This window comes from Staurois parvus, unplaced genomic scaffold, assembly GCF_062004578.1.
Source record: "Staurois parvus isolate SC_StPar_1 unplaced genomic scaffold, SC_StPar_1.0 ptg000551l, whole genome shotgun sequence".
Lineage (NCBI taxonomy): Eukaryota > Metazoa > Chordata > Amphibia > Anura > Ranidae > Staurois > Staurois parvus.
Genome location: NW_028318347.1, coordinates 493,536 through 513,414, shown reverse-complemented (window position 1 = coordinate 513,414; position 19,879 = coordinate 493,536).

Genomic DNA, 19,879 nt, shown 5'->3' with positions numbered 1-19,879 from the left:
CCCTCACTGTACTGCCAGAAACATTGCTTACCTAGGTTGTCACTAGAAACACCGACCCTATTAGCTTCGAGTTCTGATGCCGAGTTGGCCCAAATTATGCCTGCGGCCTATCATCAATTCCTTGATGTGTTTAGCCCACGGGGGGGCAGAGATTCCTCCCCGCATCGGGCATATGACTGTCCCATTGATCTGCTCCCGGGTTCTGAAATACCTTTCGGCTGTATTTTCCCACTGTCAAAACGTGAGCTAGGGGCCCTGAAGGAATACATTGATGAGAGCCTCCGGAAGGGGTTTATCCGCCCTTCCACATCACCGGCCGGGGCAGGGATTTTTTTGTGGAAAAAAAGTACTGATCCCTGAGACCTTGTGTTGACTACAGGGATCTCAATAAAATTACGGTCAAGAACCGCTACCCCCTTCTTTTGGTCCCAGAATTGTTCCAGAGGTTGAAGACAGCGTCCATTTCTTCTAAGCTTGATCTCAGGGGTGCCTATAACCTGTTGTGTATACGTGAGGGGGACGAGTGGAAAACGGCTTTTCGCAGCACTTCATCAATGACATTTGTAGAGATTTTCTTGGCATTTTTGTGATCGTCTACCTGGATGACATTTTGATATTTTCATTGTCTCTGGAGGCGCATCGGGGACATGTCAGGAACGTGCTGGAACGACTCCGCCTGTCAGTCACCACCTGGCAGCATCTCTAGCTGCCCACAGCGCGGGGTTCCTCAGGGCGCGGAGTCTAAGTCCCAATCTGCTTGTTCACCAGGGCCCCTGATGGTGGGGATGGACTTGGAGCAGCCTGAGAGCAGGTCACGACACCTGAGTATGTCCGGCTATGGTAGAGGGTACCGTCAGAGGTATGCGAGGAATAGAGCCTGATGTAAAGTGGCTGGCAGGCTGGGCAGCAGGGACTGATCCGTGCGGGATGGATGGAATACTGTGGGGTATGGCATAGTCAGGCGGTCCAGGTCGGTAACATGCGGGCAGCGAGGTACCAGAGGAGCAGATAGAGAATGTTCAGGTCAAGCCAAGGTTCAGCAATGGGAGATCAATCGTAAGGGGCAGGCAGGAGAGTGGTCAGGACGAGCTAGGAATCGAGCAGGAGACAGTCAGCAGGCTCAGGATCAAGCAGAGGTCGGCAACAAGGAAGCTTCATGAACAAAATACAGCAACAGATAATGAAAACCAAATGGCAATGTACATACCCCCTAGCTCGTTTAAATAGCGCGCCCTGCGCTGTCATTGGTGCCAGGCACGTGTCCACGATCGCGAGTGCGCATGCGCGGCCGTTGCCGCGTTCGCCCAGGTCCAGCCGCCCGCTGGCTAGTGCGCGTTGGCGTTCTGCGCATGCACCGCCCTGCGTATCGCCGTGAAGCCCCGGGTCCCTGACACCGTCAGCATGGGCTCTACGCTAAAGCCGAAAAATGCTGTTTTGAGCAGGAAAGTATCTAATTTTTAGGTCTAATTATCTCCACCACAGGGATCACTATGGACCCTCAGAAAATCTCAGCCATTTTGGAACTCTGGAGGAATGGCGATATCTGTTAGAGGGAGCCCCACATCCCATTCTGGTCTATACCGACCATAAAAACCTCGAATACCTGAAGACAGCTAAACGCCTCCGTCCACGCCAGGCCAGACTGTACTGTTCTTTGCGAGGTTTAGTCTCCATATCACATACCGTCCTGGGTCTAAAAATACTAAGCCAGATGCTCTTTACCGGATGTTTGAGGACCCTAGAGAGCCACCCCAACCAGATACCATTTTGCTAGCAGGTAGCTTCCTATTTCTCCAGTCTAAGCTGTTGTCCAACTGCAGGCCGCCTCCACCAGGGTTCCTGATCTACCTGGGACCTCACTACAGAGCAAGGAAGGTCTTTTCTGGAGGGGGGAACAGATGCTGGTACCCAAGGAGGCCCAGTCCCTGGTTTTAGGCTTTTGCCACGACCATCCACTGGCGGGTCACTTTGGGATACAGAAGACTTTAGAATTGGCACGACGCACATTTTGGTGGCCAAATATGGCCAAGGATTGTAAAGCCTACGTGAGATCTTGCCCCATCTGCAACCGGAATAAACCCACCAGAGACAGGGCTTGGGGCCTGTTGAGACCTTTACCAATACCTGACCGACCCTGGAGTATGATCTCCTTAGACTTTATTGTAGAATTGCCACCCTCGCAAGATCACACCGTGATCTTTGTAGTGGTAGATCGCCTTTTTAAAATGGCCCACTTCCTTCCACTAGCAAGGACACCATCTACCCAAAACGGCCCACGTTTTCATTAAAGAGATTGTGAGGCTTCACGGAGTGCCAAAAAATATTGTCTCGGACTGGGGAGTGCAATTCATGTCCAAATTCTGGAAGGCGCTATGTGAGGGGTTGGAGAACAAGTTATCTTTTTCTTCTGCATATCACCCACAGTCTAACGGGCAGACTGAGTGAACTAATCAGACGCTCGAGAAATATCTGAGATGTTATACATCATTCCTACAGGATGACTGGCTGACACTTCTACCAATGGTAGAATTCGCATATAATAATGCAAATCATTCCTCCACCAACCAATCCCCATTCTTCGCCAACTATGGGTTCCACCCTACCTTCCTGCCAGACCTGGTTCCAGAAAACTCAGTTCCTGCAGTCCAGGACGCCCTAAAATTCTTTACTACCAATAACAAGTTATTACAGAAAACAATGGCTAGAGCCCAGGAAGATAGTAAAAAGTTCTGTGACAGGAGGAGAAAGGGGGAATTGATCATACACCCCGAAGATCGGGTTTGGTTGTCAACAGCCAACCTAAAACTGACATGTCCATCAAGGAAACTGGCACCCAAATTTGTGGGACCCTTCCAAGTAGAACGTAAGGTAATGAAGTGGCATTTAAACTGGCTCTTCCTGAATCTCTCAAGATACATCCGGTTTTCCACGTGTCGTTGCTAAAACCTGCAGTTCCAGACCCCTTTTTAGACCACAGATCTAGACCTCCAGAGGCCATAGATATCAACGGGGAGGAAGAATTTGAGGTAGAGGCAATTTTGGATTGCAGGAAAAGGGGTGGTAAAGTGCAATACCTGATCAAATGGAAAGGCTATGGGCCAGAGGAGAATTCGTGGTAACCTGCTCAGAATGTCCATGCTCTCAGATTGATGCAGGAGTTCCTTCGTAACCAGCCTCAAAGGAGGAATCGGGTGGGCATCAGGAGGCTGCCCGTAAGGGGGGCAATGTCAGGGACCCCAGAGCTGGCCATGATCGCGCATGGGTTTGCGCATGCGCGGTGTGCCCGGCCGCACTAGCGTGCGAGCATTGGGACCTGGGCACCCACCCCACCATCAGGGGCCCTTGTGAACAAGCAGGTTGGGACTTACATTCTGCGCCTTGGGGGATTCCGGTCCGTGGAACGCTAGAGGCACCACCGGTAGGTATTTAACAGTCGGTAAGTTAGTTTTTCATGTATTATTGTGGAGTTCACCTGCTCAGTCCACTGTGGTCTGGTGGGAGTATGAGGTGATACCCAGAATCAGGCTATTGGTTTATGGGCAATATACAACAACCTCACTATTGCTATATGACTTGGAGGTGTAAATAATTATTGTCAATTTGTATTAGAATAGGTAGGCGCCACATACAACCTTTAGATGATATAATTGTGCAATTGGTAGGGACTCATAATTCTGAAAGTCCGTGTGTGCAACCCTCCAACTAACCAAATATGCAAAAATGATGTTCTCATAACAAATGTATAAATTATATAAAAAATAAAATATAAAAAAATATAAGTCCATAAATTAAGTTCAAAGTGACACTCCTTGCGGCTTCTTTAGCCTGTGGCCCAAACCGGACAGGAAAAATGATTGCGACTGTAATCTTCACCGTGTGCCAACAGGAGTAATGAATACAGATTGCTCACTCACCAGATCCTTTGACCCCAATCAAGGTGGTCAGAAGTGCTTTGGGTCATATAGGAGACCATCCTCTCACCATGGTATCTCCCCTTCAGCAATCTCTGCTAATGGCCAGTATAAACTCTCTGTTTGCCTCCAATACATATAATCCTTAACAGGATAGATCTCCCATGGGAATAGTGCCGGACCATTCAAATAAAAGCCAAAACAAGTGAAAAGTGCCTTCTAAGTGCAGTATTTTAATAGTGGGTATTGAATTTTAAAACAAACATTTCATGGTAAGGTGCCTATGAACCGGCACCAGTGTTTTCCAGCCTGTATAGGTCTAAAATGGCCGCTGTGCGTTCCAAGCCTCGTTTTCACTTGGTTTGGATGTTCCCAGACCCGGAAGTGATGTAATGATGCCTCTTCGACGTACATTTCGCTGAGCGGTGTCTTCAGGCACCTTACAATGTGAGTGCATAAATGAAGGCACTTTTCACTTGTTTTGGCTTTATTTGAAGGGGAGATACCATGGTGAGAGGATGGTCTCCTATATGACCAAAAGCACATCTGACCACCTTGATTGGGGTCAAAGGATCTGGTGAGTGAGCAATCTGTATTCATTACTCCTGTTGGCATATTTGGTAATTTATGCACAGTTGGAGGGTTGCACACAGGGACTTTCAGAATTAATAGTCCCTACCAATTGCACAATTATATCATCTAAATGTTGTATGTAGCGCCTACCTATTCTAATATAAATTGATAATATAGTGATAAACCATTAAATTAGGGGCAGCTTCACAGTATTTAACCGGTTCCCAACGCCCCTATAGCTGAAGGAACGGCTACAGCATGGTTGTGTAAACCTGGGATGATGTCTGTGGACGTCATTCCAAGACACGCCCCCCTGAGCGCCCCCAGGGGCGTGGACCCGGCCCCTCCAATGATTGCGGTGTCCTACAGACACAGCTGATCACGGGGTATGGTAAACGACCAATCACAGTGGCCTTTTACCACGTTATCAGCTGTGTCCAATGACACCGTGATCACCGGGTAAATACAGCATGTGGAAAGTACTGCCGAGAACCAGCAATTGTCAGCAAAGGGATCGGCACTGATGATCAATGCCGTCCACCTGTGCCCATCATTCCCACCCACCTGTACCCATCAGTGACACTCTGCAGTGCCACCCACCTGTGCCCTGCAGTGCCACCCACCTGTGCCACCTATCCGTGCCTCCTATCAGTGCCCTTCAGTTCTGCCTATTCGTGCCACCACATCAGTGCTGCCTATCAGTGCCCTTCAGTGCTGCCTATCCGTGCCACCTCATCAGTGCTGCCTATCCATGCCACCTCATCAGTGCCCTTCAGTGCTGCTTATCCGTGCCACCTCATCAGTGCTGCCTATCCATGCCACCTCATCAGTGCCCTTCAGTGCTGCTTATCCGTGCCACCTCATCAGTGCTGCCTATCCGTGCCACCTCATCAGTGCTGCCTATCCGTGCCTTCTAACATTGCCCTTAAGTGCTGCCTATCCATACCTCCTATCAGTGCCCTTCAGTGCTGCTTATCCGTGCCACCTCATCAGTGCTGCCTATCCGTGCCTATCAGTGCTGCCTATCCGTGCCACCACATCAGTGCTGCCTATCAGTGCCCTTCAGTGCTGCCTATCCGGGCCACCTCATCAGTGCTGCCTATCCGGGCCACCTCATCAGTGCTGCCTATCCATGCCACCTCATCAGTGCCGCCTATCCATGCCACCTCATCAGTGCCCTTCAGTGCTGCTTATCCGTGCCACCTCATCAGTGCTGCCTATCCATGCCACCTCATCAGTGCCCTTCAGTGCTGCTTATCCGTGCCACCTCATCAGTGCTGCCTATCCGTGCCACCTCATCAGTGCTGCCTATCCGTGCCTCCTATCAGTGCCCTTCAGTGCTGCCTATCCGTGCCACCTCATCAGTGCTGCCTATCCGTGCTGCCTCATCAACACACATCAGTGAAGGAGAAGAATTACCTGTTCGCAAAATGTTATTATAGATATAAGGAAAAACTTTCAAATATTTTGCTCTTTTTTTGTTTATAGCTCAAAAAATAAAACACCCAGCGGCAAAGAAATATTTTTATAATTTGTAAATAATTATTGTGCTACAAATCCCAAGAGGCACACCTCCAGATCCTGAGGAAGAGAAATCATGAATAGCGATGATATAATATTGGTAATATCCTTCCAGTATCAGAATAATTCTGGAAATCTCCAAAATGTGTATCAAATCCCCTACATCACCGCTATATGTGGGGCATAAGGGGGAATCCCTCCGGTCCCAACTGAACAACTGAGCTGGGGTCCTGTAAGCTCTATGCAAAAGGAATAACAGAGATAGTTTCTGTGAAGAGGACAGGGAGATGAGAGGTACGGAGGTCCAAATCTCCTCCCACTTCCTCTATGTCTATTTCCCATTTCCTTCTACATGGTAATTGGGCAGAGTCTTGGGTAAGAATGAAAAGACTGGAGTATATACCAGAGATCATGCCTTTCCTACTCGTACCATCCATCAATCCCTGGATCAGTCATGGCTCCTCAAGAACTAAAGTGGAGAGAGAAGCTTGAGCTGGAAGCACATGGTGCAGTTGTAGATATGTAAAAAATGGACCCCTTGGTATGTTAACCACTTCAAGTCCGGACACTTTCACCCCCCTCCTGCCCTGGCCAATTCTCAGCTTTCAGCGCGGTCACACTTTGAAGGACAATGACTCAGTCATGGAACACTGAACCCAAATTAAATTCTTATCAATTTTTTGAGACAGATAGAGCTTTCTGTTGGAGGTATCTAATCACCTCGGGGTTGTTTCTTAGTTTCTGAGATAAAACTTAGTAAATAAATAATCTTTCTTCATAAATTTAGGCCAAAACAGATTCTGCGATATTTGGTAAAATCACCCAAATCAGGGTATTTATTCGGTGTGAATGTCATAGAGACTACAAACTATGGGATGGATCTGAGAATGGATCAGTCCTGGTGTACTGACGGTCCATCTCATTTCTTGGGGCACAAATCCCCCCAAATGTCAGGACGGCAAAAAATCCCCCCCCAAATGTCAGGATGGTACAAATCTCCCCCAAATGTCAGGAAGGTACAAATCCCCCCCAAATGTCAGGACGGTACAAATCCCCCCAAATGTCAGGAGGGTACAAATCCCCCCTCAAATGTCAGGACAGTACAAATCCCCCCCAAATGTCAGGAGGGTACAAATCCCCCCTCAAATGTCAGGACGGTACAAATCCCCCAAATGTCAGGACAGTACAAATCCCCCCCAAATGTCAGGAGGGTACAAATCCCCCCCAAATGTCAGGACGGTACTGTCGCGGTATGGGAGCCTGCCAATTATTAATCCCCTTATTAATGCCTTGTATCACATGCCCTCAGAGTCCTGCTCTGTATTGTTCCAATTGTCCCCTGTGTCACTGGCCAAATGGTCTAATTAAATTACTCTGGACCCCTCCTCCCTTCCCCCTCATGCCAAATTCCTGAACTCTCTGGACAGGACCCATTGCCATGGTAACCCGACAGGAAGTATCTGGTTACCAGCTCAATACTTAAGTGAGAGCAAGGAAACCCCCGTGTGTGTTCTCCTGGCTGGGTGTGTGAGGGAGCGCCAGCTTCTCTCATCCCCCGTCCTCCTCCTCATCTCCTGGACTGTCTGTGCTGCCTGGAATCCCTGCACTGTGGAGGAACCTTCTGCTGTCCCCGTGAATCTGCCTGGATCTATCCCCAGCCTGGACTGATCCCCTTGTTCTCCGTGAGTACCTGCTTCCCCACTGTTACCTGAACTGTTACGGTGGTGACTCCTCGCACCCCTCTCCTGTGTCGGACTACCCCTGTTACAGGGACACCCCCTTGGCTCTCCTAGTGGACTATAAGTGGGTGGGGACCCTCGTTACCATTTAGTGGCAAATCCACCCTCTCTGCCACCCCCCGTATTGAAGTACTGCCGTCTGTTTGTCTCAATAAAGCTTTGTGCGTCTGCCATCCTCTCTGTGTGTTCTGTCCTGCCTTTCCTCCGTCACATACTGGTTGGCAGTGGTGGGATCAGGACACTGAGGAGATGACAGACAGCGAAAGCCAGCGGATGCAGGAACAGACCCGGCCCAGCGAATACAGGAAGTGGACTGTGGCATGTCTGCAGGAGAGGGCTGAGGAGCTGGCCCTTTCCTGGAGGGGCCTAGCCAAAGAGGATCTGATCACCGCCATTGAGGAGGTGGACCCCCAAGACGCCCCGAGAAAAAGCAGATCAACCCCAGCCTCCCCAGCACGCAAGGATCCAGGGCCCAAGAGCCCCTGGCTTACTCGGGTGGAGGAAGAGATGGCCCTCCTGGGGTCAGGCGCCACAGCAGAGGACAAGCGAGAGGCTATCCAGAGGGTGCATGAAAGAGAGAGCCAAGGGAGCCACCGTGACCTAAGCTGCCCGTCCAGCCCCAGGGCCGCGGGATACCCCCCTCCCCGGATCAAACAGACTGTGTTGGAATATTATTCGGTGACCCCAGAAGTGCACCGGGCGCGCTTCCGTGACCTTCCCTGCCATGCGGAACCGTCCTATAGGATGTATGCGCACAAGATGTCGCAGTCCTGTCGGAGGTGGCTAGAGGGGGAACAGGCCTGCACCGCAGAAGAAATCATCCAAGCATTTCTGAAGGAGCAATTCTACAACCAATGCCCGGTGGAGGTGCGCGGATGGGTAAGAGAGAAAGCCCCTACCACCCTTGCAAAGGCCGCTGCCCTGGCTGATGAGATCCTGGCCATCAAGCCACACTGGAAACGGCGGGCCCCTGAGCCATCAAGGGCCCTGCCCCCCACCTCTGCCAAAACGGGCCCCCCACCTACCACTGCCAATCCCGCAGGGCCACCCCCCAGAGCCCGGTTCACAGGGCCCCCCATGGAGCGCCGCTGCTACGGATGCAACCAGCCAGGGCACCTCCAAGCTAACTGCCCCACCTCTCGAAGCCGGCGTTTTACCCGTCCGGTTCACTACCTGGAACTTCATCCCGCAGAAGAACCACTGCCCCCGCCTCCCAGCGAATGGATGAGCCCCCCAGACGCCAACCAACCCTGGGGGGTTTACAGTGTCCATCCCCCGGGGGCTACATACTCCACCGTGAAACAGGCCGTGCGGGTAGACGGGCAACCCGCCACCGGTTTTCGGGATACAGGGGCCTTCCTGACCATCGCTGATCCCCGAGTGATCCGGCCGGAAGCCATCCAACCCGGCCCTGGATTCACCATCGAGCTGGCGGGAGGAGCCAGGCATCACATCCCCAGGGCATCCGTGCGCCTCGACTATGGGTTCGGGGAGCAACAGTGCCAGATCGGCATCATGGGCGGCCTCCCGGCACATGTCCTACTCGGCAAAGACTTAGGGGAGCTACGATGCCAGTACGTAGGGGCGGTGACCCGGCGCCAAGCAGGTCGAGGTCCTCCTACAGATGAAGCCACCACAGGACCTTTCCCCAGCATGGACTCGGTGAGTGAACCCCTACCTGACTCAGACCTTCCCCTGACCTGGGATCGGGAGACCTTTAAGCGGGAGGTAGCCACAGACCCACCTTGGCTAAGTTTAGGACCCAGGCCGCCGCAGGGCGGCAGGAGGGGGATGGGGGCCAGCTTTGGTGGGAGAAGGGATTGTTGTACCGCACAGCAGGCCCAAGCCGCCCGGGTCAACCCTCTGCTAGCCCCACACAACTGATAGTGCCCAGACGGTTCCGGTTCCCGCTACTCCAGATAGCCCACGACATTCCAGTAGCTGGCCACCTGGGTAAGAGGAAAACGGGGCTGCGGCTGACCCAAGCCTTCTACTGGCCAGGTATCACCCAGGACATAGCCCACTTCTGTCAGACCTGTGACATCTGTCAGAGGAGGGGACGCCCAGGGGACCATCCCAAGGCACCGCTCCGCCCCTTACCCATCATTGATGAGCCCTTTCGGCGGGTAGCTGTAGACATCCTGGGGCCCCTGGCCCGGCCCAGTAAGGCCGGCAAGCGGTACATCCTCACGGTAGTGGATTACGCCACCCGCTACCCCGAGGCTGTCCCCCTGTCCAGCATCTCCGCCCCCAAAGTAGCCGAGGCCCTAGTCACCGTTTTCTCCCGGGTGGGTTTCCCCAGTGAGATTCTGACGGACCAGGGTACCCAGTTCATGTCCGAGGTGGTCCAATCCCTCTGGCGCACGTGCGGGGTAAGGGCGATCCAGACCACTCCCTATCACCCCCAAACCAATGGCCTCTGCGAGCGCTTCAATTGCACACTGAAGAGCATGCTGAGGTCCTTCGTTGATGGGGAGGCGGACTGGGAGAAGCTCCTTCCACACCTGCTGTTTGCATATCGGGAGGTACCGCAAGAGTCAACGGGGTTCTCCCCCTTCGAACTCCTGTACGGGCGGAAGGTCCGCGGTCCCCTATCCCTGCTCCGGGAACATTGGGAAGGGCAGATAGAGGACACGGGTAACCCCATCGTTCCCTACGTTCTCGAGCTATGGGAAAGGCTAACCCGCCTGGCCACCATGGCCCACGGCCACCTCCAGGCAGCCCAGACACGTCAGAAGGTCTGGTACGACCACAAGGCACGCGGCCGCGAGTTCACTGAAAGGCAGCAGGTGCTCAAGATCGTCCCCAACCCCCAGAATAAGCTCCAGCACATCTGGGAAGGACCCTACAAGGTCCTCCGCAAGATAGACGAGACTAGTTACGTCATTGGTCTCGACGCCCGCAACCGCCAACAGCGCACGGTCCACATCAACATGCTGAAAGAGTACCATGACCGGGCTCTGCCTGTGCTCGCTGTCTGCCCCGCCTCCACGGGCGGAGCAGACGAGGGAGCCCTGCCCGATCTCCTGCAAGCCACCAAAGTCACCACTCCCCTAGATCAGATTCCAACGGGGGCTCGGCTGAACCCCCGCCAGATGGCCCAGATGCGGGCCATGATAGCGGACCAGGCCGTCGCCTTCTTGGCCACCCCAGGTTGCACCGGGTTAGCCCTCCACCACGTGGAGACCCACAGTCAGAAACCCATCCAGCAGGCACCATACAGAGCCCCCGAATCTGTGAAGGCGGCCATCCGAGCAGAACTCTCCGAGATGCTCCAGCTGGGTATCATCCGACCCTCCCGCAGTCCTTGGGCCTCCCCGGTGGTGCTCGTGCCAAAGAAGGATGGGACCACCCGCTTTTGCATGGATTACCGGAGGTTGAATGACTACACTGTCAGTGACGCCTACCCCATGCCCCGCATAGACGACCTGCTGGACCGTCTGGCCGGAGCCCGCTACGTGAGCACCCTAGACCTCAGCAAAGGCTACTGGCAAATCACCCTCACAAAAGAGGGCGTTGAGCGCTCCACCTTCATTACCCCATTCGGCCTGTATGAATTTCTCGTCATGCCCTTTGGCATGAAAAACGCCCCCGCCACCTTTCAACGGGTCGTGGACCAGCTACTGGAGGGATGCCAAGAGTTCGCGTGCGCTTACCTAGATGACATAGCGATCTTTAGCGACACGTGGGAGGAGCACCTGGCCCACGTGGGGGCCATCCTAGACTGCATCTGCAGGGCCGGGCTGACACTGAGACCAGACAAGTGCCAGTTGGGAATGGCGGAGGTACAGTACCTCGGGCACCGAGTGGGGGGGGACACTGAAACCTGAGCCAGCCAAGGTTCAGGCCATTTATGACTGGCCCACTCCCCAGACCAAGAAGCAAGTGATGGCATTCCTTGGCACTGCCAGCTATTACCGTAAATTTGTACCCAATTTCAGCTCCATGGCCCAGCCCCTGACCGACATGACCCGGAAGAACAGTCCCCGGATGGTGACCTGGATCTCGGCCTGTGAATCCGCCTTCTGTGACCTCAAATCCGCCCTGGCGAGAAACCCCGTCCTGGCCGCCCCTGACCACAACAGACGCTTCCTCGTACAGACAGATGCCTCCACCTACGGCCTAGGGGCTGTCCTCAGCCAAGTCAACGAGGCTGGGGAGGAACACCCCGTTGCCTTCCTCAGCCGCAAGCTACTGGACCGGGAAGTTGCCTATGCTACAGTGGAGAAGGAGTGTCTGGCCATAGTCTGGGCCCTAGAGAAACTACAGCCCTACCTGTATGGCCGGGAGTTCACCATAGTCACCGACCACAACCCCCTCACATGGCTGAACCGGGTGTCCGGGGACAATGGGCGCCTCCTTAGGTGGAGCCTGGCCCTCCAGCCCTAAAACTTTACCATTCGATACAGGCGGGGAAGCCAGCATCAAAACGATGATGGCCTTTCCCGCCAACAAGACCCACAGTAGCTAGGCTAGGCCCCACAAGTGCCTTCCAGGGAACCCGGTTGGGTCCCCCTTATCGGCACTTGTGAAAAGGAGGGGGGAGGAGTGTCGCGGTATGGGAGCCTGCCAATTATTAATCCCCTTATTAATGCCTTGTATCACATGCCCTCAGAGTCCTGCTCTGTATTGTTCCAATTGTCCCCTGTGTCACTGGCCTAATGGCCTAATTAAATTACTCTGGACCCGTCCTCCCTTCCCCCTCATGCCAAATTCCTGAACTCTCTGGACAGGACCCATTGCCATGGTAACCCGACAGGAAGTATCCGGTTACCAGCTCAATACTTAAGTGAGAGCAAGGAAACCCCCGTGTGTGTTCTCCTGGCTGCGTGTGTGAGGGAAGGCTGTGCTGAGCGCCAGCTTCTCTCATCCCCCGTCCTCCTCCTCATCTCCTGGACTGTCTGTCTGCCTGCAATCCCTGCACTGTGGAGGAATCTTCTGCTGTCCCCGTGAATCTGCCTGGATCTATCCCCAGCCTGGACTGAACCCCTTGTTCTCCGTGAGTACCTGCTTCCCCACTGTTACCTGAACCGTTACGGTGGTGACTCCTCGCACCCCTCTCCTGTGTCGGACTACCCCTGTTACAGGTACACCCCCTTGGCTCTCCTAGTGGACTATAAGTGGGTGGGGACCCTCGTTACCATTTAGTGGCAAATCCACCCTGTCTGCCACCCCCCGTATTGAAGGACTGCCGTCTGTTTGTCTCAATAAAGCTTTGTGCGTCTGTCATCCTCTCTGTGTGTCCTGTCCTGCCTTTCTTCCGTCACAGGTACAAATCCCCCAAATGTCAGGAGGGTACAATTCCCCCCAAATGTCAGGATGGTAAAAATCCCCCCAAATGTCAGGACGGTACAAATCCCCCCCAAATGTCAGGACGGTACAAATGTCACCAAATGTCAGGACGGTACAAATCCCCCAAATGTCAGGACGGTACAAATCCCCCCCAAATGTCAGGACGGTACAAATGTCCCCAAATGTCAGGAGGGTACAAATCCCCCCCAAATGTCAGGACGGTACAAATCCCCCCAACGGAGGTATGACAGTGATGGGTATGTACCGGAGAGGAGTGTGGAGGTCTGACAGTGATCGGTATGTACAGGAGAGGAGTACGGAGGTATGACAGTGATGGGTATGTACAGGAGAGGAGTACGGAGGTATGACAGTGATGGGTATGTACAGGAGAGGAGTACGGAGGTATGACAGTGATGGGTATGTACAGGAGAGGAGTACGGAGGTATGACAGTGATGGGTATGTACAGGAGAGGAGTACGGAGGTATGACAGTGATGGGTATGTACAGGAGAGGAGTACGGAGGTATGACAGTGATGGGTATGTACAGGAGAGGAGTACGGAGGTATGACAGTGATGGGTATGTACAGGAGAGGAGTACGGAGGTATGACAGTGATGGGTATGTACAGGAGAGGAGTACGGAGGTATGACAGTGATTGGTATGTACAGGAGAGGAGTACGGAGGTATGACAGTGATTGGTATGTACAGGAGAGGAGTACGGAGGTATGACAGTGATGGGTATGTACAGGAGAGGAGTGTGGAGTTATGACAGTGATGGGTATGTACAGGAGAGGAGTGTGGAGTTATGACAGTGATGGGTATGTACAGGAGAGGAGTGTGGAGTTATGACAGTGATGGGTATGTACAGGAGAGGAGTGTGGAGTTATGACAGTGATCGGTATGTACAGGAGAGGAGTACGGAGGTATGACAGTGATCGGTATGTACAGGAGAGGAGTACGGAGGTATGACAGTGATCGGTATGTACAGGAGAGGAGTACGGAGGTATGACAGTGATGGGTATGTACAGGAGAGGAGTACGGAGGTATGACAGTGATTGGTATGTACAGGAGAGGAGTACGGAGGTATGACAGTGATTGGTATGTACAGGAGAGGAGTACGGAGGTATGACAGTGATGGGTATGTACAGGAGAGGAGTGTGGAGGTATGACAGTGATGGGTATGTACAGGAGAGGAGTGTGGAGTTATGACAGTGATGGGTATGTACAGGAGAGGAGTGTGGAGTTATGACAGTGATGGGTATGTACAGGAGAGGAGTGTGGAGTTATGACAGTGATGGGTATGTACAGGAGAGGAGTGTGGAGTTATGACAGTGATCGGTATGTACAGGAGAGGAGTACGGAGGTATGACAGTGATCGGTATGTACAGGAGAGGAGTGTGGAGGTATGACAGTGATGGGTATGTACAGGAGAGGAGTACGGAGGTATGACAGTGATCGGTATGTACAGGAGAGGAGTACGGAGGTATGACAGTGATGGGTATATACAGGAGAGGACAATTTACCCGTACCATCTAAACCGCCAGGAGACACTAGGTCACGTAAGACAATTATTCAGACCTTCCTGAACCAATATCTTCCAAACTCTATTTCTAGATCACAAGCGAAAGACTTAGATGGAGTTCTGACCCTGACGGAACTACAACAGGCCATCACACAACTGAAACCTGGTAAAAGCTCAGGTCCCGACGGGTTTATCACTTCATACTATAAGACTTTCACTGACATACTAGCGCAGCCATTTCTACGGGCCTTCAATACTCTAGATACACCGGGGCAGCCCTTGCTCCATCTCTCTGAGGCTCATATTACGGTTATACCAAAAGAGAATAAAGACCACACCTCCCCAGCGAACTACCGTCCGATCTCTTTATTGAACGTTGATTTAAAGATCTTTGCCAAAATCTTGGCCAATCACCTATTACGTATCATAGATCCCATCGTATCAACGGACCAGGTGGGCTTTGTACCAGGAAGAGAAGCTAGAGATAATACAATAAGGGCCATAAATATTCATCATTGGTTAACTCAAAAGCAACAATCGGGCTTCTTTTTATCATTAGATGCCGAGAAGGCCTTTGACAGACTAGCGTGGGACTACATAGAGGCAGTTCTGCTTGGCCTTGGACTGCCTCCGCGTTTTCTGGCATTTATCATGTCTTTATATACATCTCCCACAGCTAAAGTGCGAGTTAATGGTCTCCTTTCTGACTCCTTTTCGATAGGCAATGGCACCAGACAGGGATGTCCATTATCCCCCCTCCTATTTATTCTGACACTGGAACCTTTGTTGAATTGCATCAAACAGAATGATAATATCAAGGGGATTCTGATCAATGGCAAAATTCATAAGATAGCGGCTTTTGCTGATGACATATTGCTTTTCCTAACAGACCCACATAGCACTTTACCTAATCTGCTACAAGAATTCAACTTGTTTCAGTATCTGGCTAACTTCAAAATCAACTTTTCTAAATCCCAAGCCCTTAATGTCTCTTTGAACCAAGATGTGATTAGACAAGCGAAATCAAATTTTCCTTTTAACTGGCAGTCAGAGGCAATCACGTATTTGGGAATCCAACTACCAACTCACCTAAAGGAACTCTACGATCAAAACTTCTTACCCCTCTTGCGTAAGATCTCCAAAGACCTTCAGTCTTGGAACAAACCTTGGTTCTCCTGGTTTGGTAGAGCAGCCATTCTCAAAATGAACGTGCTTCCTAGAATATTGTATCTACTGCAAACAATACCGATTAAATTACCGAATTCTTTCTTTGCATCTTATCAAACACTCTGTACCTCCTTACTTTGGCATAATACACACCCAAGAATTAGCTTTGCACAACTTACCATGCCCAAGAAGGGTGGAGGTATTGGATTACCTGATATTGCCCGTTACTACAGGGCGTGTCACCTAACAAGGGTAGTAGATTGGACCACGAACTACAATCGTAAGGTTTGGGTTGGTGTGGAGTCGGATATCTCGAAGATTCCGCTTGCCTCTTCCCCTTGGCTGATAAACTCTCATATTCCTTCTGAGTTCCGGGAACACCCTCTTGTAGGCCCCACTTTAGGCTGTTGCCGTCAGTCGTTCCAGAAAAAAAGAGCTCTCTTCCTCCCCGGGCCCTCTAACTCCGATCAAAATGAATCCGGACTTTCTACCGGGTACGTCCCGGGCTTTCCTCGCCGGATATGACCGTCCAGATAATCTGACAGTGCATCAATTTTTTAAAGATACTAAGTTCTTATCTAGAGAGAACATTACAAAGTTATGGCCATCCCTGAACCTAACGCCATGGATGTTTAGACAAATTCATCACTTTATACAAAGCTCCTCGCATTTAAAAGAATATTCAAGGCCACTTACTCCATATGAGAAACTTTGCTTTTCGGAGTCTCCTCAGAGACATGTTATATCCAAGCTTTATTCCCTTCTTGATACCACCAGCATGTCTCAACCTCGGAAGGCTTGTGAGGCTTGGGTGCGTGATCTACAAATACCTTTGTCACCTGAAGACTGGGATCACATTTATGATCACATACAGTGGGGATCGAAAGTTTGGGCACCCCAGCTAAAAATTTGTATTAATTTGCATAAAGAAGCCAATGAAAGATGGAACAATCTCCATAAGGCATCAAATTACAGATTAGACATTCTTATAATATGTCAACAAAAGTTAGATTTTATTTCCATCATTTACACTTTCAAAATAACAGAAAACAAAAAAATGGCGTCTGCAAAAGTTTGGGCACCCTGCAGAATTTATAGCATGCACTGCCCCCTTTGCAAAGCTGAGACCTGCCAGTGTCATGGATTGTTCTCAATCATCGTCTGGGAAGACCAGGTGATATCAATCTCAAAGGTTTTAAATGCCCAGACTCATCTGACCTTGCCCCAACAATCAGCACTATGGGTTCTTCTAAGCAGTTGTCTAGAAAACTGAAACTGAAAATAGTTGACGCTCACAAAACTGGAGAAGGCTATAAGAAGATAGCAAAGCGTTTTCAGATGTCAATATCCTCTGTTCGGAATGGAATTAAGAAATGACAGTCATCAGGAACAGTGGAAGTTAAAGCAAGATCTGGAAGACCAAGAAAAATATCAGACAGAACAGCTCGCAGGATTGTGAGAAAAACAATTTAAAACCCACGTTTGACTGCACGATCCCTCCAGAAAGATCTGGCAGACACTGGAGTTGTGGTCCACTATTCCACTATAAAGAGATACTTGTACAAATATGGTCTTCATGGAAGAGTCATCAGAAGAAAACCTCTTCTACGTCCTCACCACAAAAATCATCGTTTGAACTTTGCAAATGAACATATAGACAAGCCTGATGCATTTTGGAAACAAGTTCTGTGGAGCGATGAGGTTAAAATTGAACTTTTTGGCCGGAATGAGCAAAGGTACGTTTGGGGAAGAAGGGGCACAGAATTTAATGAAAAGAACCTCTGTCCAACTGTTAAGCATGGGGTTGGATCAATCATGCTTTGGGGTTGTGTTGCAGCCAGTGGCACAGGAAGCATCTCACGAGTAGAAGGAAAAATGGATTCAATAAAATTTCAGCAAATTTTGGATGGTAACTTGATGCCATCTGTGAAAAAGGTGAAGTTAAAGAGAGGATGGCTTCTACAAATGGATAATGATCCTAAACACACCTCGAAATCCACGGGGGATTACATCAAGAGGCGTAAACTGAAGGTTTTGCCATGGCCTTCACAATCTCCTGACCTCAACATCATTGAAAATCTATGGATAGACCTTAAAAGAGCCGTGCGTGACAGACAGCCCAGAAATCTCAAAGAACTGGAAGACTTTTGTAAGGAAGAATGGGCAAAGATACCTCAAACAAGAATTGAAAGACTCTTGGCTGGCTACAAAAAGCGTTTACAAGCTGTGATACTTGCCAAAGGGAGCAGTACAAGATATTAACTCTGCAGGGTGCCCAAACTTTTGCAGACGCCATTTTTTTGTTTTCTGTTATTTTGAAAGTGTAAATGATGGAAATAAAATCTAACTTTTGTTGACATATTATAAGAATGTCTAATCTGTAATTTGATGCCTTTTGGAGATTTTTCCATCTTTCCTTGGCTTCTTTATGCACATTAATACAAATTTGTAGCTGGGGTGCCCAAACTTTCGATCCCCACTGTACATACGGGTTCTACATGTGTCTCCACGCAAGAAAGCAACTATAAATTATATTCTAGATGGTACAGAGTTCCATCCCTGCTGCATAAATTTGATCCTAACGTTTCGGATTTGTGCTGGAGATGTCGACAGGCAACGGGCACACTCCTACATATATGGTGGGATTGTCCCCTGCTGCAGCCCTTTTGGAAAAAAGTGCGAGACTTAGTCTCACAAGTTACCACGTACACCCTAGACTTCACCCCAGCACAATTTTTACTCCACCACTCCTCACTTCCTTTTCGGATGTATCGTAAGTCTCTTGCCCTACATATGATAAACGCTGCAAAACAGTGTATTCCTGTCCACTGGCGATCAGAACATGTTCCCACTGTGCGGGAGTGGTTTCAGAGGGTCATCAGGATTGCGGAGATGGACGAACTGATTTCAGTGGCAAGGGAGCACCCCGAGAGATTCAGGAAGACTTGGGCTTGTTGGAAACATTTTCAAACCACCAATATCTATCATCTTTCTATGAACAACTGAAACGAGATTTAGGGGCACGAACAACATTTAAAGCTCTCACCCCCAGAATTGCTACATGGATTGAGACTAACCCAGGGGTGGGCAAACTTTTTGACTTGAGGGCCGCAATCGGTTCATATATTAGACCCGGGGGCCCGACCAAGAGTAGATGAATGATGTGTATGTGTCATCCATAGTAAGTATAGTAATATTCCCCCATAGTAATTAATCCCCCATATAGTAATTCATCCCCCATATAGTAATTCATCCCCCATATAGTAATTCATCCCCCATATAGTAATTCATCCCCCATAGTAATTCATCCCTCATATAGTAATTCATCCCCCATAGTAATTCATCCCCCATATAGTAATTCATCCCTCATATAGTAATTCATTTCCCATAGTAATTCATCCCCCATAGTAATTCATCCCCCATATAGTAATTCATCCCCCATAGTAATTCATCCCCCATAGTAATTCATCCCCCATAGTAATTCATCCCCCATATAGTAATTCATCCCCCATAGTAATTCATCCCCCATAGTAATTCATCCCTCATATAGTAATTCATCCCCCATAGTAATTCATCCCCCATATAGTAATTCATCCCCCATATAGTAATTCATCCCCCCATAGTAATTCATCCCCCATAGTAATTCATCCCCCATATAGTAATTCATCCCCCATAGTAATTAATCCCCCATATAGTAATTCATCCCCCATAGTAATTCATCCCTCATATAGTAATTCATCCCCCATAGTAATTCATCCCCCATATAGTAATTCATCCCTCATATAGTAATTCATTTCCCATAGTAATTCATCCCCCATATAGTAATTCATCCCCCATAGTAATTCATCCCCCATATAGTAATTCATCCCCCATAGTAATTCATCCCCCATATAGTAATTCATCCCCCATAGTAATTCATCCCCCATAGTAATTCATCCCCCATATAGTAATTCATCCCCCATAGTAATTCATCCCCCATAGTAATTCATCCCTCATATAGTAATTCATCCCCCATAGTAATTCATCCCCCATATAGTAATTCATCCCCCATATAGTAATTCATCCCCCCATAGTAATTCATCCCCCATAGTAATTCATCCCCCATATAGTAATTAATCCCCCATATAGTAATTCATCCCCCATAGTAATTCATCC